General features: G+C 41.5%; 1 long non-coding RNA gene across 1 annotated transcript in view; it reads right to left on the bottom strand.

Moving 5' to 3' along the window:
- The window catches only part of LOC120433063, a 28,869-nt gene extending 22,558 nt beyond the window's left edge, over nucleotides 1–6,311 (bottom strand). Inside the window, exon 1 of the long non-coding RNA XR_005608289.1 lies at nucleotides 5,988–6,311. This is a non-coding gene — a long non-coding RNA (uncharacterized LOC120433063). The remainder of the gene's footprint in view (nucleotides 1–5,987) is intronic.
- Nucleotides 6,312–21,289: the final 14,978 nt, after the last annotated feature.

Raw genomic sequence — 21,289 nt, 5'->3', positions numbered from 1 at the left:
GTTGGGCTTTGATAGAACCATCCAACCGGACAAATACCGCTTTCATAAAATTGTGCAAATGATTTCTTTCAGCTGGGATTGTGGAGGTATTGTGCCCCTCTCCGCCACCCCACACCCTGCCTATCCTCTCTCCTCGTGCCACAAAGAGCTAATCTGACACGAACACTCGCACCAGCTCTGACACACTGTCATTGCAAAACCGCCGTGATTATATATTCTTTAAATCATGTAAGTGAAGCATGAGGTAAAAAGCCATCATCCAATGGAGGACAATTGCGGAGTTACAGCAATAACTGCGTAGTTTCTCCCGAACATCCAGCACTGGGATTAAATACTGGGTCCCTATTTAAACATCTTTACCTACGGCTGTTCTTTCACATTTACAATATCTGAGAGACGCCAGAAAGATCCTAAAACATTTTGATTTTGCCCATTTGCAGATGGAATCAGTCTGCAATGGGTGCCGGTGGCAGGGATATTCGTCATCTCAAGCTGCCCTGGGGCCAAACATCCCATCCTGCAAGGCCCCATTCCCTTATCTGATTCCAGCAGACTGGTCGAGATGATGGCCATGCCAGCCAGAGCCTTTGATTTCTTTTTTTTTTTAAGAAGATCCCTCTGCTTTCACACTGCGTTATTGATCACCAACAGACCTCATTTTGTTCCTGTGCTTGGAGAAGGCTCTATTTGTAATGTGATCGCCCAGATGAAAATGGTAGAACGGTGGACAGATACTAATCCTCTTTTCCTCCCAGTCTCCAGCATCATCTTTAGTGATTTTTGCAGCTCGCCCCTGTCAAGATTCTCATTGCCTGAAGCCAAGAAGACACCACTCACACCGTTTTGTTTTTTCCCCTCCAAAAGGGAAGAGATCGGGGGTATAATCGACAACATTTGCTCAGCTATGTGTAAATGGGTTCAAATAAAATTAAACATGTACAACAAAAGCAGCCCGCTCAAATTCTACAGCACTGATTTTCACTTCACAATTAAGTAGAGCTGGGCGATAGAACGATAACGATATGTATTGCGAAATAACTTTTTCTCGATAGAAAATTTAAACTATTGCGATAGGCCTCATCTCTCTTGCTCTCTTAAAAAAAAAGAAGAAGAACAGCCAATCCAAATTAAGTAGCGCAGAGCCGAACCAATCACAGCCGCAGCGTCACGTCACGTGACTTGTTACGTACAGCACAAGTGCCAAGCCGCACGTGTGTATTTGTTTGGGAAGCAGCCAGCCGGGCTGCCCAGGTAATGGAGGAAATGAGTGTGCTGACTAGAGAAAAATCAACCGAGAGCGTGAGCGAAGGTTACCGAAGAAAAAACAGATGATGGCTCCAATGCCGGAGAGCTTGTCGAACGGAAAGGCCATAGAAGTTCCGTAGTGTGAAGGTATTTCGGCTATTTCAAGTCTGACAAAAAACAGAGTAGTGCGCACTGTAAATTGTGCCGAAAGCAAGTCTGGAAATACAATAAAGCGGTGCATGCTCAATCTCTGACTGAAAGCGCTAATTCGTCATTCGGCTTTTGTCAGACTAAAGTAACTGTTAAAACTGTTTGAAAAGCTAAGCTATACAACAAGGAGAGATTGAGAATTTCCTTTTAGTTCTCAGTTTATTTGATATTGACAAAAGTTAGTCAATTTTGTCTGTTCTTCTGTAAAACGACCTAAGATTTATTTTTAGAATTAATATTTTGTTTCTAAGTGAAATTGACAATTTAGTCTGTTTTGTTTGTTCTATTTTGAAACTTAAACGCTTTAGCGGCTGCCTTTTGTGTAGTTTGCAATATTTGCCTTTATTTATCTGAAAAAGTCTCATGTTCCTTAAGTACATCTACCCTGTTGAACTTATTATGGGAAATAAATATTTAAATCAAAACAAGCTGCTGATTATTTAAAATATAGTTATTTGGCTTATATCGTGATATATATCGTTATCGCCTGAAATGAAAAAAACATATCGTGATATGAAAAAATCTTATATCGCCCAGCTCTACAATTAAGAAATAGACTCAGACTTGACACATTTCTCCATATTGAACGTCATAACGCAACAGCACAGAGTAGGGAGCGTCTGCCTTGTCATTTCACCCAGATGGTAGCTGGAAGTATGTAAATTGGTTCGTTAACCTTACAGTGCTGTAACCAGTGGGCCATGCAAAGGGCTCGCTCCATGCTGGTTTTCTTGTATTTTATTAACGCCCATTAATAATAACGGGAAACTTTTGCTAATGGCCCGAGGTGGTTCACTGCGGTGTTATCAAACACTGCAGTAATTATACATGACATCCCTCTGATTAACACTCTTGTGATTATTACGTCACGTCGAATCATCTCAACTCCCGTTTTCTTAGTTATAACACATTTTACAAGAGGAGAAAGAAAGAAGGGCTCTAGCTCTCCCCCTCCCATCCTGACAAGCTGGTTTGTAACTTTAACCCTTGACAATAGAATGGCATGAAGAAAAAGGAGCTTGGGGGGTGGGGTGGGGGGTGGAAAGGTGAAAAGGGATCCACATTTTCATATGGCTTCTCCCCCAGTGCTTGCAGAGTGTGTGAAAAATTAGCTTGCAGTGTGTGCATGAGCTGCCAGCAGTGAGGGCTTGCACCTGGTGCAGGCGGGAGTATGCGAGGGGCCAAGGGTCACCTCACGGGTTAGACAGGATTGAAGTTCTCCTCTTCCCAAGAAGGGCCAGACAACCCCTGCGGCTGCATCGCATAACACGGGCCTTTCACGTCGCTTCCTTCCCTTTTCTTTCTCCCCCCCTTCCCCTCCTGGTCGCCTCCCTTTTTCTGCTGTAGAAAAGCACAGTAATCCATAACCCACTCAACTATCAGCAGCTCAATTATCCCTCCCGTTCACCCATTTTCTCCCCTCAGATGGAGATTCGAAAACAATTAACCTCTTCGCGGCTCGGGACTTTTCCCAGGAAAGGGGACGCCGGTAATTGAATGACTCCGCCATTTTTGACCGTGACTTCACTCCTTCACACATAAAGGTGGTTACCGAAAACTCTGCGGCTTTGTCGTTCTCCGGCGTCATTGTCAGGTAAGGTGCTCAAGCAGGATTTAACTAAATCATTTGATAATGTTTACATAATACTGCTTTCACCTACTTGGAGCTTAATAGATTTCCATCAGTCGTGATCATCATGTTGATATGTCGAGGAAATTGTACCCCCGTGAAGAATCTTAAATAATAATTATTCATATGTCAATAAATCATTGTTTGGTGGGCAGTACAACTGTGAAACCTGACACATCTACCATCAACAAGCTATAGCGCATCCTCCTGCATCCAAAGCCTTCAATAAAATGTTCTCTTCTCCCCCTTCATTACAAAGGGCCTCCTATTCATCTCCAGGTAGACAGCTTCAAAACGAGGGCGGGAAGAACAACCTGTTGGACCCATTGAGCTTTTTATTACTTCCCTCTTCAAAAAGGCTGGTGGCGAAAGAAGAGGCAACCTCAATCTTCTTGATTCCACAATACACAGTCAGCTTTCGGAAAACACACACACAGACAAGTAGCAGGATTTCAGCTGAAAGCTGTGTGTAAATTTTACAGACACTTGCTCCTCAAAACGTCACATTTGGGGAGATTACATTGCTGTTAGAGCCATTCCAGCTGTTAAAAAGGATAATGTTCTCACAAACAACTTCATCAAAAATGGGAAAAACAACTCAAAAGTGCCGCATTCAACCACAATCTCCAACGATGCCCAACAATGACTTCAACCTGCCATGTTCCATAAAGCGAGCTAGCTCGTTACCCAGTTATAAGCCGCGCCATATAATCCCTAACCACCGCACATCGACAAAACAAAGACATGTGCAAAAGCAAGACACTTCCATAAATGAATGTGTGAACGATATAGAGATATTGAAATATCTTCCACCAACTCCCACTTCTAATTGGAGTTGTGCATTTCGTGTTGCTAGACTTCAGATGCTACCTCGTCCTAAACCTCGGTGACTAGACGACCGAGTCGACAGAGCTGAAACCATGAACAACGTTTCGCAGCCTCGTCTGAAGCCCTCGAGATGGTAAAAATAGAATCATCGTGCAGAAATTATATGTTACGTTTGTTTTTTTAACATCAAAGGACCCAGTTTCTGTTCATTAATAATAAATGTTGCTTTGCATCAGAATTCCTCTGGGTGGTACAGAAAAACAGCGATCGAGCACAATCGATGTAATGAATTTTAAAAGAGCCAGGTGATAAAACTTATTTGAACTTAAACTTCCGGATGTTCACCAAACAACATAGCCAAAGTCTTGCTCCTTATATACATAGGTCCATAGCTAAAGTCACACACACACACACATAATAGAACACAGAAAAAGTCTTTGATGTCTCCTCAGCGTGGAGACTGCAGCTCCGTTAGTCACCCACAGTCAATCCAATATCCATATATGCTACACAGTGACAGTAGCAAAGAACCAACATAACTCCAGCCACACACACACACAGACACCAACGCAAACTCTCAAACATAGCGTGAGCTGATTGTGGATGAGGAGCAAGCAAAAGAAGCGCCAGCAGAAGAAGAAGAAAAAAAGGAGGAGGAGGAGAAAAAGAAGAGAACCTAAACACCACTGGCTGTGCTCCAGACAGACTGGAACTTCTCTTGATCATTATGTCTAGCCTTCAGGTGTCTGGGGTCGGACCAACTGTAGGCAATAGTTAGTTTGAGGTTGGTGGAGGGTGGAGGGTAGGGTATGGGGGGGGGGGAATAACACAGCAGCCAGACAAAGAGGGCTGCCTACATACCACCAGCATCAAGGAAGGGAGGGCGGGAGGCAAGGGAGGGAAGCAAGGAGAAGAAAGGAGGAGGGTTATAAAAATTTGATTAGACGATCCTTTGCTGAAGCGACTTTCTGTGTCGGTTTGCTTTTCTTTCTTTCTTTCTTTCTTTCTTTTTTTTCTCTTCCTCTGCCAGTTCCCCTCCCTTCTCTTACTCCACAGCGCTACCTTAGAGAACGGGGCAGACAGATTTTTATAGGTCCTAATTAAAGCCATCTGAAACCTTTTGAAAACATCAAATGGCCCCGGTCCCCTACTCTCTCCCTCCCTTCTCCTGATTGGCGTAAAGCACAAAAAACAATCTGAAGGCATGTTTTTGGGGTTTTTTGTTTTTTGCTTTAACTCCTGCGTATACATACATTTTGCACCCCCCCAACCTGACCCCAGCACCCCTAATTTCCAATCAATAAAAGGGTTCAATGAGTGACATGACCTCAGAATGTGAAATTCAATTTGATGGAATTTAAGTAGAAAAAGCCTGTTCAATAATTATTTACCTTTTTTTAAAAAAAAAAAAAAAAAAAAAACAAGTACTTTTTAAAAATCATTTTTCTTTGTTTAATCACATCCAGCATTTGAAAGGACAAAACACGTTACTGAAGATCCACCCTTATCCTGCCCGGCGGGCTGAAGTGAAGTGCAGCGCTGTTTCAGTGCGCTTCAAGTACTCCATTTATTTCTTCTGCTGCTCTCCCTCCCCTCTCTCACCCCCGATTGTCCTCATTGAGCCGTGCGGACCGGTTGCACAGTCTGTCTGCCTGCCTGCCCGGGGTCAGCGGGTTTACCCTGTGCTTTTTATCTATATTTCATGTTATGGCCCTGCGCTGAGACAGCCCCACATTCACAATGAGCAAATTCACAGACTGCGCAAAGAACGTCAAAAGAGGCGGAATATAAGCGAAGTCAAACACCATCCGAGCATCAAGTAAAGTCAAATAAGACTATGGAAGTGGTTTAAAAATACGTATTTAATTCTGCTTGGAAACAAACCAAAATAAAGGGACAGAAAGCAAACGGCGCAAAAGTGGCACATGCAATCGCAAATCCTAAAAACAATAAAAATTTAATTAAGAAAAAGCAAAGTCGGCTACAAACAGAAGATAAAATAGTTTCAGGATTGTTATCATCGTATTTTTTAAAGCGAATAGAAGACGGGAAGTAAAATTTTGTCGATACTTACAATTCATTTCTATAACTTCTGGGCGTTATTGTCTCGCCCCTGCGACTCTGCGTTTTGGAGACGGCCAAGTGTGCTCCTCCGACAAAGCCAGGGGTCATTCTCGTCGAAGGGATGTGACAGCGTCATCGGATGGCAGTGAAGTTTGCATAACACAACACCTGGTGAGTCCCGCCGAGGACGGCGAACGTCCGATTCCGCCGGTGTCAGGTCTTCAGTGATGCCTGCACTCGCCGGGATTGAGCGCTGAGAGGACAGGGAGCGCACAGAAAGGCGTCATGTGAGCCTGTGTTCGAGGCGCCCATTGGCCAGCCGGGGATAAGTATGATAAGGGGAGTGCGTGCGCCATTGGCCCAGGACGAGAGCGGAGGCGCCTCCTCGCTTGGCCGTGCGCAAGAATGTGAGTGCGGCTCAGTGTTCATAATTTTCAGCGGGAGGGGTTGGAAGACAGAGAGGGTGGGGGGCGCATAAGTAACAAATTGTTCTTAAGATTTTTGTCATAGAAGGGAGGGGAAACGCACACATTCTGTTTCGTCGTTATATAAAAGTGGAATGTATGAAAATGTGTGGCGAGCCTACACGTCAGCTTTCGTTCTTTCTTTCTTTTTTTTTTTTTTTTGAGTGGTCGTCAACTAGCACATTAACCGAGGGCGAAAATGTGACACGAAGTTGTCTTCATAGTGACGACAGGTAAGAAAGCAACATGACTGCCAAAGTACCCAACAGGGAGCTGTTTTCACTGGATCTGGATGTTTCCAGATATCACATCACGTATTTCTCATGATTTTATCAGATTTTGATGTGATATCTATATAACCCCCACCAGATGCAAGAACAGCAGCGCCATACAGAATAAAATTTGTATCCCTGTAATCTGAATTAGTTGCATAAATTTGTGGATAATTTCCTGCATAACAAAGTGCTGCACATTCACGAGGAATTTCATTCATCATTACTTAACAAAGTCAATACTGTTCTGGCTGAAATGCCACAAATTTTCTGACGCAAATAATAAAAAGTGAAAAAAGAATAGGATCAAACAGAGTTCAGCGGGGCCCCACATTTATGTTCAACACCGCAGAAACCCCAAAATGAATTCAGCATCTTCACTCTCACTTTCCTAAAAAGTAAACTATTACTTAAGACACCTGGAGCTAATTGATGCAAAAAATGTTATAAGAGCACAAAGGTCCTCTATTACTTTCTCCTACGTGTATGGACACAAAGGCGGTGTGATATGTTTTACATATTTATGTTGTTCTGCCCCGTTCTTCATTTCTGCATTGATTTTCTACACAGCTGGACTTCACAGAGGGCAACGGGACATAAAAGAGCATCCTCTCAGCCTCCCTCTCTGGTTCTGTGGAGACAGAAGGAACTGGAGATTCTGTATGGGTGGGAAATAGAGCGCGTGTAATCTGGAGCACGCATCTTCCCCCTGCTCAGGCTGCAGCATTAAATCGATATTCCGCAAAGCTTTCTCTTGTTTTCACATTCACTTGACTGCTACCGTGATGCGCCGCGAGGGTCGAGCAGCCGCTCCCTGATTTTTGTGGCACTTGTGCCCCCCTTCGCCCGCCACCTCCCCCCCTTTTTCTTCCTCTTCCACCTTCACTTCACTTCACTCCACAGCAGACACCCTCATTTGGATGGCTCCAAGGCGATGCGCCCATTCCATTTGTCTCTCGTGTTAACAGGAGGCGGCAGAAATAAGGCAGTGCGCTATCTCTATACAGAGCATTATCTCCGCCTTGCTCCTCCAGCACCATGAAACAATGATTATTAACTGCTTGAGGAGCATGCTTAGGGATTTCAAGGCTTGTTGCCACACTTAGGGAACATGAAGTATATTGCACAACGCACCCCATGCTCAAGATTTTAGATTTTTTTTGCCTGAAAATAATACTTCCTCTTTTCTTGCCATTTGCGAGTACTTTCAGAAGCTACTGGCTTGCCCGAAACCCCCGGTGGGAAGAGTAGTAAGTATGGCTAACGGCATTATGACCGGACGTGTGACAGGAGCATTTTCACAAGAAACCAGCCTAGCACTTCCTTTTCAAGATTTAAAAGCCTGTTGTGCAGCGTCATCCTGCTGTAAGATAGTGGTTATGCATTCATACACTCAAGTGTTCACACACACACACACACACTCTCCATCGTTATAAAAGCAAAGCCCTGCCTCTGCAAAATGGGTCATACACTGCAGTCACTTTATCTCAGCAAATGTATTGTGCCTGCGTGAGTGTGTGAGTGGTAGGCATGCGCATGTGTGATCACACATCAAAGGCAAGACTCCCAATATTAAAGCACGGGTGTCTTTGCTGAAACAGGACTTGAGCGTGTCAAACCGTTGAATGTTTTCGGCACTTTTGAGCTCGTGCGATATAGTTAGCCCGCAGAGCCAAAATGAATTTTTCCTTTAATACCTTCAAACGGCCAAAAGGAGGGTGCTCGCACACTAAAATAACATACAGAGGCATCATTTTTATTCTACCTTAGTCCACTCTGTGCCATACGTGAATACAGTTTCAGCCCAATGTAAGATTCCTTCTGAATACAGGGGGAAAAAATAAAAGCCTTGGTTCAAGATACACTGTCAGGCTAATACAGAGACACACATTTGCAGATATATACCCACTGTGGAATGAATTTTCGCTGTGGGGTTCAAAGCTGTGCCAGTCAAAGAGGGAAGACAGCTCCATGCCGCCGTCTTATAGACCCATCACTGTGCGAGCTAATCTGCGGCATGTTCTGGCCCTATATTTAGACCAATGTTTTGTGAACACTTAGCATAATTCAGTGAGACGAAAGGAGCTTTTCAAAGCTGTTAACCTCATCTCTATAAAACTCATTTGGAGTTTTTCAGCTGCGCATTCCAACACACCTGTTCTCCTCTTTGTAGACCTGTAAATGCTCTCTGGTTTAGTGAGGAAATAGTTTAGCATAATTGGCGGTGATGGTGCAGCGTGACAATGAGAGCACGCCACAAATGTGAGGAGGTGATTGATTCATTCAGCTGCTCGTGAGAGAATGGGTGTTGTGTGAAATCGGCTCCAGAAACAGTGCGAAAATGTGCCGTCGTTCCCCTCGTAGAGCATCGCCCGATTTATCTCTGCAGTCATCGTCTTTACTGCACTCGTCACATAATTTGAGATCTCAATAATCACGTCCTTATAAATTTAGAGGAAGTAATATTTCAGAGATAACACAGCACCTTGGTTTCATTTGGTCCCATTTATTATAAAGAAAGTAGCTGATTTCAGTCTGCGTGAAAGTGTGTGCGTGTGTGTGCGTACCAAATGCTCTAAACGGGTCCAGGTGGGCCAGTGGGAGATGGTCATACTCAAAGCCTTTACCTCCATCTGCTGTGTGGCCTGCACAAGCTCGCACATTTCCACACAAACACACAGATGAGATAGACTGTCTGGTTCAAAAGCCCATCCCTTAAGCATTAAACGCTATACGCTTTGGCCACAGAAGCGTGCCACACTGGGGTCCTGCATGGCATCTGCCTCCCAGCTCCCAGAGCCAAGGCGTGGGGCCGAGGGAGGGGCCTGGGGCAGAGATAAGCTCTTCCTCCCCTGGTCACTGCTACGCCATGGGAACCGGACAGGCCTGGAGCCTCAGCTGAGCACCGCTGATAATATCCACATGAGTGTACATGCACGTTTGTGTGTGTGTGTGTGTGTGTGTGTGTGTTTGTGGTTACATGAATGGTTGCTGATGAGGCAGGGTTGAGGGGTTGCATGTGTGTGTGTGTTTGTGGGAAGGTTAGGTGCATGCATGGATGCACACACTTACATATTTTTTTAAAAATAGTCAAATATCACGACTAAGACAAAAATGCCCATCCATGAAATATTAAAAGTTTTGCAGTTTAATGCCAGTTGTTCACAGAAGTGTGTAAAGATATGCATCCTCCAGAGGAATGCATTTGTTTTCAACAATCTGTACAAAAAAATCAATTGCCGTTCCGCAAAAATGCATGGAAATAAGAATTTTAATGTCAAGCTGACTCATGTTCCAAAGCAAACACATGTTTCTTAAATGTCTGAAAATGAGTGACAATATGCTTGCAAGCCACTCTTCCTCACTTAAGTGTTGATATTCTCACAAAAACCTGCACAAGAAACAAATGAAATTATCCACTTTGCAGATTGCTCTACTTCATTTTGGGATATGAAATTTTAAGACAAACTAAATAAGAATCCGCTGGTAGGCAGAGAAAGACAAAGCTCGTAATAAGTACAGTACATTTCATTAGAGCGAGTGCTGTAATGACAATGACATGAAGCAATGCCGCTCTTACAATAGTGCTCATTGTATTTTTTTTTCCATTCTGTGCCCACATTTACAATGTAAGATTAATTGCTTTGCTGCTAACTGCAAATCAGTCTGCCCTTGTTCTAATTCGTTGTTTATTTAACATGAGTGTAATCTAGTCTTTTGTAAAATGACAGAAATGGTTCCTCTTTGTTCAGCTGCACTGACCTTATCATTTTAACTTGTCATATCGGAATGCTCATTTACTCATCGCGTTAAGAGTCGCCTCACGTAACGAGGCAGTTGGGCAAATTCAATTAATTCGGGGCTGCTTTTAATCGTGTTGATGTTTCAAATAACAGCGCGTGACAAAAAGGTCTGGATCATGATAGAAACACTAATTGTTAAAACAAAATAAAGGGGATGATAGGATAGCGTAAAATGTATCAAAAGTTAAACCTGCTTGAATTTATTAATGTAATATTATGCATTAAGATGAAGCCCATGGAATAGTCTCGTGCAGTATGTATATTTGTTTAAACCACCTAAACGATGTGTTAAATGCACTGTACCTATCATTTTAAGCTAATATAATAATTACCTCAATGATTTTCAGAAGGAATGATTAGCTAGTGCAAATCAAAACTGCTGCTTGAGGGTGGTTTTTTTTAATGGACATTTTTGATATTATTTTATAAAACTATTTGAGTACATAGGGCCTCTTTACAAAGCCAAATAGAAAATAACATGCAGAGAGATGTCTCCTTGATATTTATTAAACATTGCTGTTCTTTTTTTTTAATCATTTCATCATTAGTGAAATATGGCTGATGAACACTGAACTGCCGGCACGCTGATTGCTTTTAGCAATTCTTTGATGTTCAGCTGGACGGCAAGTGCAAGTCATTTAATTACAGCGTCTCCAACCAAAGGCATTTCGTGTCATCCCATAGATTTCTGTTGTTCGCCATTGCTGCTTTCCTTCCAGCTGCCCCGATGAGTGTGACATATTTATCTAACCACTTATTACTGTTCATGATTGTTGACGTGTCTGATCTGTGAGAGAGTAATCTGTACTGTTAAGAATCAGAGTCTGAAGTAGTTATCAACTATAAGATGCAAGATGAACACAGATGTTTCTAGTATTTAATAAAGTTCTGTTTTGCAGCCTGGTTGGAAGACTCGCCATAGTAAATGAAGAACAGCGAACATGGTGAAACATAAAGTGCCCTGTCATGTGTGTAACCCTCTGAGGACTAGCATGTGTTTTGACAGGGGGAGGAAGAGAGAGAGAGCAAGAGAGAGACATAGACAGAGAGAACTATCCAGAGATCCAGGTCAGCTGTGAGGCCTCAGCTGGAGTGCAGGGCTACACCTGTCAGCGCCCAGGGCCCCTCTCTCTTTCTCGCTGTCTTCTTTCTGTCTCTCTCTTTCTGTCCAGCTGGACTCTCAACCCCCCACCCAGTCTCCACCTCCCAGATCCAGGCCACTTCAGCCCAGCCATGCGTGGACATCTCTGGGAATTCATTCCGGATGCTTCCTGTTCGTTGCATCCACTCCTCCCTCGCTCTCCTTTCTCATTTTGTCCTTTTACTCCTCCTTTTGCTATCTACCTCGTAACTCATCTCTATTTTCTCACGCACTTGATTTTTACTTAAACAGCACAACCAACTAAATCCCAACCATGCAGAACATGGTTCACTAAAACAGTAGCGGTCTAAAACATTCCAACTACTATTGCCTGACCTGAATTTGTAGAAAAAGTCATAGTTTTTGGTTTATCCTGTGTGTTTGGCAGAAGTGAGCACTTTTTTTTCAAAGATGGTGGCACAAATATCCAAAGTTTTCATTGTAAAGTTTTAGAGGGAACCACTAAGGAGCATAACACATTCGCACCACTCCTTTCTCCCGCTGTGCATCCAAAGCCTCTTTTCTACACAGTCAGCAGCAGCAGCTGGAAGCATTAAAAATGTTGGTACAAGCATCCTTTCTATTCTGATGTGACTGTAGCCTATTTTCCCAAAGTATGCATGTACTGTAAAATTAAGTCCATACCATTTCTGCACTCTTTTCTACATTTTACTTTACCGTCAGCTGAGAAAGTATGTATATTTCATCATTATACCATATCGTCTGTTTAAACTAAACTAAAATAAAAGCAATGCAACAAGTTCAGTCTGAGTTAAGACACTAAATAACAGCAAACTAATTTGAAACTTAATCCATGCTTAGTTATATCCTTATATAAACTGTGCATTATACTATTTTATATAGGAGTTGTCAGAAAGGAGTAGAACTTTGAAAAAAAAATCATACACTCATTAGCCTTTTTTCTTACAGTAATCCAAGGTAAACAGGAAGTCAGATGACCACTTGTAAAACCAAATAAGGTATGCAGAAGAGCTTCTTTGAACTGATGCTCGGCAGAAGACCACACTGGGATCAGCTCCTGTGAGCCAAGAACAGGAAACTGAGGCCACAACATGTACAGGCTTATCAAAACTGGAAAATGGAAGATGAGAAAACTGTTGTCCGGTCTGATGAGTCGTGTTTTGTTGCTGTGGGATTTAGATGGTAGGGTCAGAATTTGACATGAACAACAAGAACGAGCTTTGTAACAGTTCAGGATAATGGTGGGGATGTTTTGAAGGCAGACTGAGTGTTTTCGCTTACTATATCCATCCTTTAATGCCGACAGTGTGCTCATCTTCTGATAGCTTCCAGCAGGATAACTCACCATATCACAAAGGTCAAATTGTCTTAAGCCCCTTTCTAGAACATGACAATGACTTCACTGTACTCAAATGGCATACAGACGCCAGATCTCATTGCAATCGAGCACCTTTGGGATGTAGTGGTCTGGGAGATTCCACCCCATGCCATCGTAGAGTTCATGGACGTGTGGCCAAAAAATCTAAGGGGGCCTAGCAAAATATACGTAACAAAATCACAATGTAATTTTAATTATCCTGTTAAGCAGTAATAAAGTTCAGTCTGCAAATTCCAATTCAAGATCAGCATTAAGAGTCTTCAGTCCAATCAAGTTGACTATGTTTGTAAAAATGAAAGAACTTTTTTCTCTATAGGCTGTAAAACTAATTCAGAAATGCCGGAATTTTAATATGCTCACCATTTTTTATAGCTATCATGCAAATTGGCTAGATTATCTCATTATATATCTTAGCTTTTAAATATATATAGCCATTCATTGTCTCATGTAGTTTCCGGGAAGCATTAGTAGTGAGCCCATATTTGGGGTCATTATAAACTCAAAACAGGATCACTTGGATAACTTTGATTGCTTCCGATCATTACAGAGTGTATTATTTGCTACACTAAACAGAATTACAAAAATGGCAATTTCTCTCTGCTTGAAGCTATGACACATTTCTTTGTTAATAGCTTCAACTGCAGTAAAAATGCCTAAAAGGATACTGAGAACACAACATGAAAGAATGACAACAGCTGTGGATTTGTTTGAGAATAATCGCAGTCAATTGTACAGCCAACCTGTGTTAGTGTGTAAAGAATATAAACTTGGACATGGTTTAATATTCTACTTTTTTTTTCGCGGTTACAATCGATTTTCAGATAAGTGGCTTGCCAACAGCGCTAAAAATAAAATACCTGTCAGCTGCTGGCCGGCTCTTGTAAACTGTAACATTGGTATTTTTCTCTTGGATACCTGTAAGGTGCAGATGACAAGCTCAATAAATCTGCCATTTAACCTTACTGAAACTCCATTTTGTCCCGCAGCAAGATGAAGCTGAGAGTTGAATAACAGTAAGCTTACTCTCTTGCTGCACTCACACCACATCCTATCCTACACGCCAGCTAATGAATTATTCAACTGTTTGTACCTGTGAGGCAAGCAGACTCTGTTAAGGGCTGCCCCGGTATGATCTATAATTAAATATAATGCAACATGAAAGTGCATAAGACATGAGACTAGGGTTTGGACAAGTCACTCAGACTTTCCACCTTGTTATCCATTTTGTGTACGTCCATATGCTGACTGAAGCTGTTTTTATTTTTGAGCGAGCTGTTTGTTTAAAGTTTTTCAGCCTTGTGCAAACTGGAATGCTTTGCTCTCGTTCGCTCGGTTACTGTCTTACGTCACTTTCTTCTGTCAGCAGTTGACATTTAAGGGCAATAATATCATGTAACGTTTGATTAAGCTATTACTGTCTTACACTGTACAGTTCACAATGAATAGGGTCCCTGTATCCTGCAGTATGTTTGTTTTGCTCCCACTGGCAGTTCAATCATAAAACCTTTTAAAGCTCACACTCAGAAATAATCCTGCTGTGCATTTTGAAATTTTGCCCGTAACAAAACCATTCACGGGCTCTCTGTATTGACCGTTTGGGGTATGTGAATCCCAGCAGCAATCCACTTTTCCCCGGAAAACGCTCAACTCTCCTGAAGGAGAAGCAAACAATTGCTTAAACTTCAACTGCACAGGAATGGGTATTCGTTTTCAAGTTTAAGATAGATGACTTCTTTATTTTAGACTGTGTGATTTAGGCTGAAAATGTGAACAAAATCAAACGTAGACATTTGGTCTATATGAAAATCTCAGTGACAGCTGAAGGCATTAACCTTGCAATCGCACACAAATACACGCACACACAGTGCAGCGGGATCCTCGCATCTGTCCAAATGTGAACAGCAGTATCTTCACCTTGCAGGCGGCTGTGGGGAGGGAAGGCTTAGTGGCTTGCTCACTTTCTTCCTTCACTGGCTGTGAAGTGGAGTCTGAGGTGTCAGGAGTTTTTTTTTTTAACCCCTCCTCCTCCCCTTTCTGTCTCACTCTTTTTTTTCCTCCACAGTGAGTACATCTCTATAGTGGTGGAGTCTGTGCTTTACAGGGAACACTGCGTGTGCCTGATAAGGAGCTGAAAGCAGATATATACATCCGGGAGCGAGCTGCAGATACACAGTCAGGAAGACAGTAAACAGATCACATACATAATGTCTCTTGGATTTACATGTAGCATATCATACAGAGATGCAGAGAGCAAACATATAAGACTGGCCAAGTTTCTTGCACCTAAGAAGATGGTAAAGGGATACTAAGAAAGGATGCATTTATAAAAAAAAGGGAAAAAAATCCCTGCCACGTCTCATTTTGCTCCCAGACAAATTGAATTGACCCTTCCATCACTGTTGGACAACAATATATATATATATATATATATATATCAGTCAACAGGCAATATAATATAATATAGTGTGAGTGTTTACTCCCTCCTATCATGTGCTGGGAGTACTTAGAAGGTTGCACCCCCTAGACAAGCTTTTACCTCTTCCCCTTTATTAAGACCCAGCAATTACTCTGGTTTGCTGACACCATGAATACCAATACAACAATGCCTCTTCTTTCTCCATTAGACACCTCCCAATACCATCACCACACACACAGACACAGAAAGAAAGAGCGAGCAAAATCTTATTGCCACCCTCCCTACCCAGTAAAAAAAAATCTTTATCCCCCCCAAACCCCACCCCATGATTCCCCTCCTGAAATACAAAGTTGCCTGTGGTTGCCATGGCCACGATCGGGAGTTCATAAATCCAAGTGCAGTCCTCCTGATAATTCCTCGAAAATTATCAGGAGGATTTTCTTTAGGGAAGGGGGGGGGGGGGGTCAGTGCAGTGAGTTACATGACACAGGATGGAGGATTTCTATAAAGAACATAGACTGGGTAAGATGAGGAGGAAGCCCATGCTTCTCCTCCACAACGTGTCCTGCCCAAGCAGATGGTGCTGTGTGGCTTTGCCGTGCTACTACGATCGCCTTGTGAGTGCCGCTGCCATAAGGAGGCAGGTTTGTAGGAGATTTGGGGTGACAGTGTTTGGCATGGGCTACAAAGTGAAAATGTTGGGAGGGAGAAAAGCACTTGGTGCTTTGGGTTGACACCAAGGTAAGCTCCTGTTATGTTCCTGTCTCTGTGATTTAGTGCCCAAGTGGTGCAAGAAGTGGAAAGCAAAGGCAGCTTTCAGGTTCAGGGGTTTGGGCACCATGCCGTGGACCATTATGGTTTACATTTTAGTTTTGATCATAACCTACTTCAGTTGAACACAGTTCCACGTTGTGTTTGCGATCAAAAAGAAACAAAAAATAATTACAAAGAATAAATCTCAGACTGAACATGGTGAACCACCAGATCATATCTGACTGGAGAGCATAATGAGCAATTACTTTGTGGCAAGGAAATTAAACCCCACAAACAATAACACAACTTCTTCTATTCTGTATAATTTCACTCTGAATCTAACATAATTCCACCGTTTAGTATTATAAATCATGTCTTCTTGTCAGATTTTTTGTGGCTGTATTAAGGTTTATTTATTGTCTCTATTCATGATTATCAAAGAGCAGTTGTAAGAGAGGGTAAGATCATCTTTGTGGAATAAGAAATAAAAGTTTTGGATTTTTTTATTTCATGAATGCATTTTTTTTAATACTCATGGTACCATCATCATGTTCCACATCTCTGTGCAGACTTATGCCTGATACAGAGTTGGCACTTCTCTCCTTCAAGGTCTTTTCCAGTCAGCTGCTTCCTCAAAGTCACATTCTGACCAGTTGCAGTTGTGCGTTTGCGATGTGCAGCAGATCTCCTTCATTATTGTCAAAATGAAACCCCTTAATTTTTAATTTCATTTAACTTGCAATGGGACAAATCTGGTGAATAGGAAGGGTATGAGTAACATTTGTGCTCACATGGCTTAAAAAAAATCCTGACTTCTTCATGCACTATGTGCTGCCTCACAATGGACTTTTCTTCATCGGACATCTCAGGACACTACAGTAGGACAGTCTGGCCCTGGGGACAAATTCACTATCCATAACTCTACAGCTCCTGATCTGATGTGCTGCCTTGAGAGTTGAACACTGTGGACTCTATAGCTGTAAACTGCTCTTCAGTTTCTGAGTCGTAGCCGGAAACCAAGCTCTTATCAAAAATGATGATCATAGACAAGAGAGTCAACGGCGCCTTCTATGGCCATGCTGGATGAGATCCAGAGGTGCACAAGGACCTGAAAAGGGAAATGGGCAAAATTAGTTTTAAACATAATAGATAATTAAAAAGGTAATGATAGTAAATGTCATATATATGTAGAACAGAAAATATCCTGGTAATTTTCTGCCAGTACAATTTTCTGCTGGTAACATTCAATGTATGGAAAAAAAACAAAAAAACAAAAAACAAAAACAAACAAAAAACAACATATATAGATATATATATACAAAATGCACACAAAAATGATTTCATTTTTCACTGCACTGCGTGGTATTTTTACAGATTCTTTAGTACAAACTTTTTTTGACATGACTTAACCATGAGTGAAAATATACACTGTGGGACTGACTGTGACCACTTACATGCATTCCAACAGCTGATGCCAGGAGATGACAGTCCAGCTCCCGTGAGAGCCCGTGTAGTCTGGTCTCAGCACAGTGAAGTTTGGATCTGTTTGGGGTGGATGGGTTTGTGAGGGGGAGTAGGCTAGAGGGATAGCGGGTCATAGAGGGTCATCTGCCTGAATACTTGCACTCATTTTGACATGATGTATCCGTTTGTCACATGCAAACAGTCCTACACACATTAGTCTCCCAGTTGAATTATACCCATCTGCAGTTTTTCCCCTTTCCACACATGCTAACAGCATAATCACTCAAAAACATGAAACACACAAATGCTGCCCTTAATCCACAGATTTCATACAAGCACACATATACACTGGTTTTCCAGAACACTCAATGCACTGTATGCACCATTACTCTCTAACACACACACACACACCAATGCACACATGGACACACCAGCCATCTCAGTCTGTGGCGTGGAAGAATGGAGCCAGTGTATGCGAGGCAGCTAGCAGACAAGGGCAGGGCCGGGGGTTTTCAGGGGGATATGCATGTGTGTATGAAAGGCTATGTGTTGGGGACACAGCAGGCTAGAAAATGTGGGTAGGTTTGGAGAGAGGCCCTGATCTATACATTTGCAATGAATTTACAGTAAGTAAATAGACAGAGTCCCAAATAGAATCTGAGATGCTCTTGGAGTCATAATATGACAAACTTGGAGATCTGTGGCTGCATCTAAAGCACAAAACCCTTGAAGGATATGAGAGTTGATCTTTGCAGGCTAGTTTGAAAATAAATTATTAAAATCATGGATGTTTCCATGCTAAAATTAGAAGCTTGTCTAAAAGAAGCACTCAAAGGATTTGAGCAGAAAGCCACCTTTTTAAAGAAATACTGAACACAAAAGGAAAAGACTGTCACTCTCTGCTCACCTTCTTGTCAGCTGAAACTTCAGTGAACTTCGCAGAACTAGCAAACACAGCAAGTTAACACTCACAGATCTATCTTAGTCACCAGGAAAAAAAATAGAAGGTGCACAATTACTTCTAGGGTATCAAATAGAAATAAATACAATGAGGAGAATTAGGTTAAAATTTTCCTGCAGGGAAAATTGGATAATTCTAGAAGTAGAAATATGAACAATATAAATATGAAATACATCACATCTAAAAGTTACCAAAGCTTAAATGTGTGTTATCCTGTATGTATTCAATCCTCCTTCGCTTTGGTTTCACAATACACTTACAGCTAAGCATTACTATAGGTGGTGCAGAGTGCATTAGCTGTGCATTGTAAATATTACAGCTTGCCAGCATGGCTAGTCTGGACAAAGTGGCTACCAGTTGTACTAGTGAAGTCATAAATGTAAACATTTAAAGCAGATTTATGAGTAATGGGTTCAGATTCTGACAGAAAGGTTTGCAAATACTACACTTTTGCTAATAGTTAGAAATCTTTTGGTGCTGATGCTATAACACAGGGTTAATGACAGCTGGGTTGTCTGTATTGCAATTTAAGCATTTAAAAGTAATTGTAGTCATAGTGTATAGTAATTTATTCGACTTGGGATCAGGAAGTGAGTGCAGGCTCCTTTGATGTTGGGAAGAGGTTACAATGAGAAGGAACAGATCAGAGCAGCTTACTGAAAAGAATAAAGAAAAAAAAAGTTTTCCTTTTTTTGTCCTTCTTTTCTTAATTGTTCCGACAGGAGAAACAAACAGAACTATGGGTTAGTTTGGGTCAGCCATTCCATCAACCTTTCTTCTTCTCTTGCTTGAATTTTTAATCTTTGGAGTCAAATTCTCAACATTTTGAAATGTAAATTTAATTCCTTATCTTACTGCTTTTTAATGACGTTTACGTCATTCCTGTAAATGTTTCACTGCAAGAAAATTAAGCAAAAAAAGGAAAGGATAATAGTAGCATCAACTTTTTTACCCACCCTTTATTCCCATTGCCCAGTGCATCAGCTGGCATATTACTTCTATAAAATACACCAGTGTGTGTATGCACAAAATGCTTTAACACAATATTTATAATGCAATAACAGATACAAACCCTCACACTGACTATGAAAGCAAACCCTTGTATTGGGACTGCTTGCCATGAATTTGTTGTATCTGTTGCATTATACGCGAAACAGTTTATAACAGCTGTTGAATGAAGGTGAAAAGGAATTCCACCACACATCTTCTCATCTCCTTCTGTGCTTACATACAATACTACAGAGCTGGAGGGGCGGGGGGTACTGTATTCTACTGCAAATCTTCAAAGATAATAAAAACCATACAGTTGGTTCCAGTTCAAGAAATAACACTGCAGGTGTTTTCTGTACAAAGGCTGGGTTGTTCAGCATTCATGCAGCATAAATTGATTTTCTTTCCAGTAATGCGTACCTTCTATTTAGTCATCATCCAAGGCCACATTTCTTTACTAGAGTGAGATTTTGAGAGGAATGAAGACACACGCAGATGTTTTGTCAAAGGGAGAGGCCAGAACTGTGTGGGAAAGTTTTGGGTAAACCTATAAACACTGACTTTCTAAACTGTATCAGCCACTTGGAGAATGCTAAGATTGTTACATTTTTTTTCTTTCAAATTGCATGTACCATCTCTATGTTATGGTGCAATGCAGCTACAAAGATTCTTCAACAAAACTCTTAGACTTACTTTAAAGTTAATGACAAACTTATAACTTTGTTAATGCTTAATAACTGTCTTTGATATACCTCTAAGTTTTATGTAACTGAGTATATACCTTTCTAAAAAACAGGCAAATGTCAGACAAATTAGCTCTTTCAATCATCAATTTTTTTTGCTATAAGCCTGAACATTTCACTCACTGCTCTTTTCTTTTCATCCTTTTCAATCATCATTTTCTTTTCAGAGGAGCAGATGTGAATTAGCCTGTGTGCGTGCATACAATTTTAGTGGTTGAAAGTGTGTGTGCAAGTGAGCGAGAGTGACAGAGAGAGAGAGAGGGAAGTTAGCCAACTAGCCTTTTCTTTTGAAACCCAGAGGGCCTGGCTGACTCCAGTTTCCAACATGCATGCCGTAAATCAGAAGGAGAAAAAGCTAAGTTAATTGCACAGGCGTTTATGAAGGAGAGAGCCTTGATTTACTCCAAAAGCTTTACATCTCCCCTGTGGATGTGGAGTGATGAAAGGAGTAGAGTAAGGGAAAAGGGGGAAAGGGAAGGAGGGGATATGGAAGTGGGGACAGGGAAAGACCATGTGGGATGTGTACAGAATTGACTTCCAGCATATTAGCCTGGCTGATTGGTGAGACGAGATCGTGGACAGATACATATCTATTGGGAATAAAACTAAATTAAAAGTATTATTATTATTAAAACTTGAGAGAAGTCAGGATGGCTTTGGTTTAGAATGAAACATTCTCATTATGGAGTCAGAGAAGCGTCAATAATGTGAATGCTGTGAAAAAAACTCTAGGGATGTAACAATAAGTTAGGGTGTGTTTATCTAACCTATAGCTGCACAAAGGCTGCCATTGGAGGTGATAACGGTGGAAAATTACATACAAAGTTTGACAGCGCTCTACTTCTTCAATCGGCTATTTTTTGGAGTAGATCTACCCATGTGACTGCGCACTGTAAGCCTTAAACAAATTTGTCTACTTATTTATTTGAAAATAATAGTTGCAGT

The sequence above is a fragment of the Oreochromis aureus genome, linkage group 15, assembly GCF_013358895.1.
Source record: "Oreochromis aureus strain Israel breed Guangdong linkage group 15, ZZ_aureus, whole genome shotgun sequence".
Taxonomy (NCBI): domain Eukaryota; kingdom Metazoa; phylum Chordata; class Actinopteri; order Cichliformes; family Cichlidae; genus Oreochromis; species Oreochromis aureus.
Note: the sequence above shows the minus strand (reverse complement) of the source record. Positions and strands in the feature narration are given on the sequence as shown.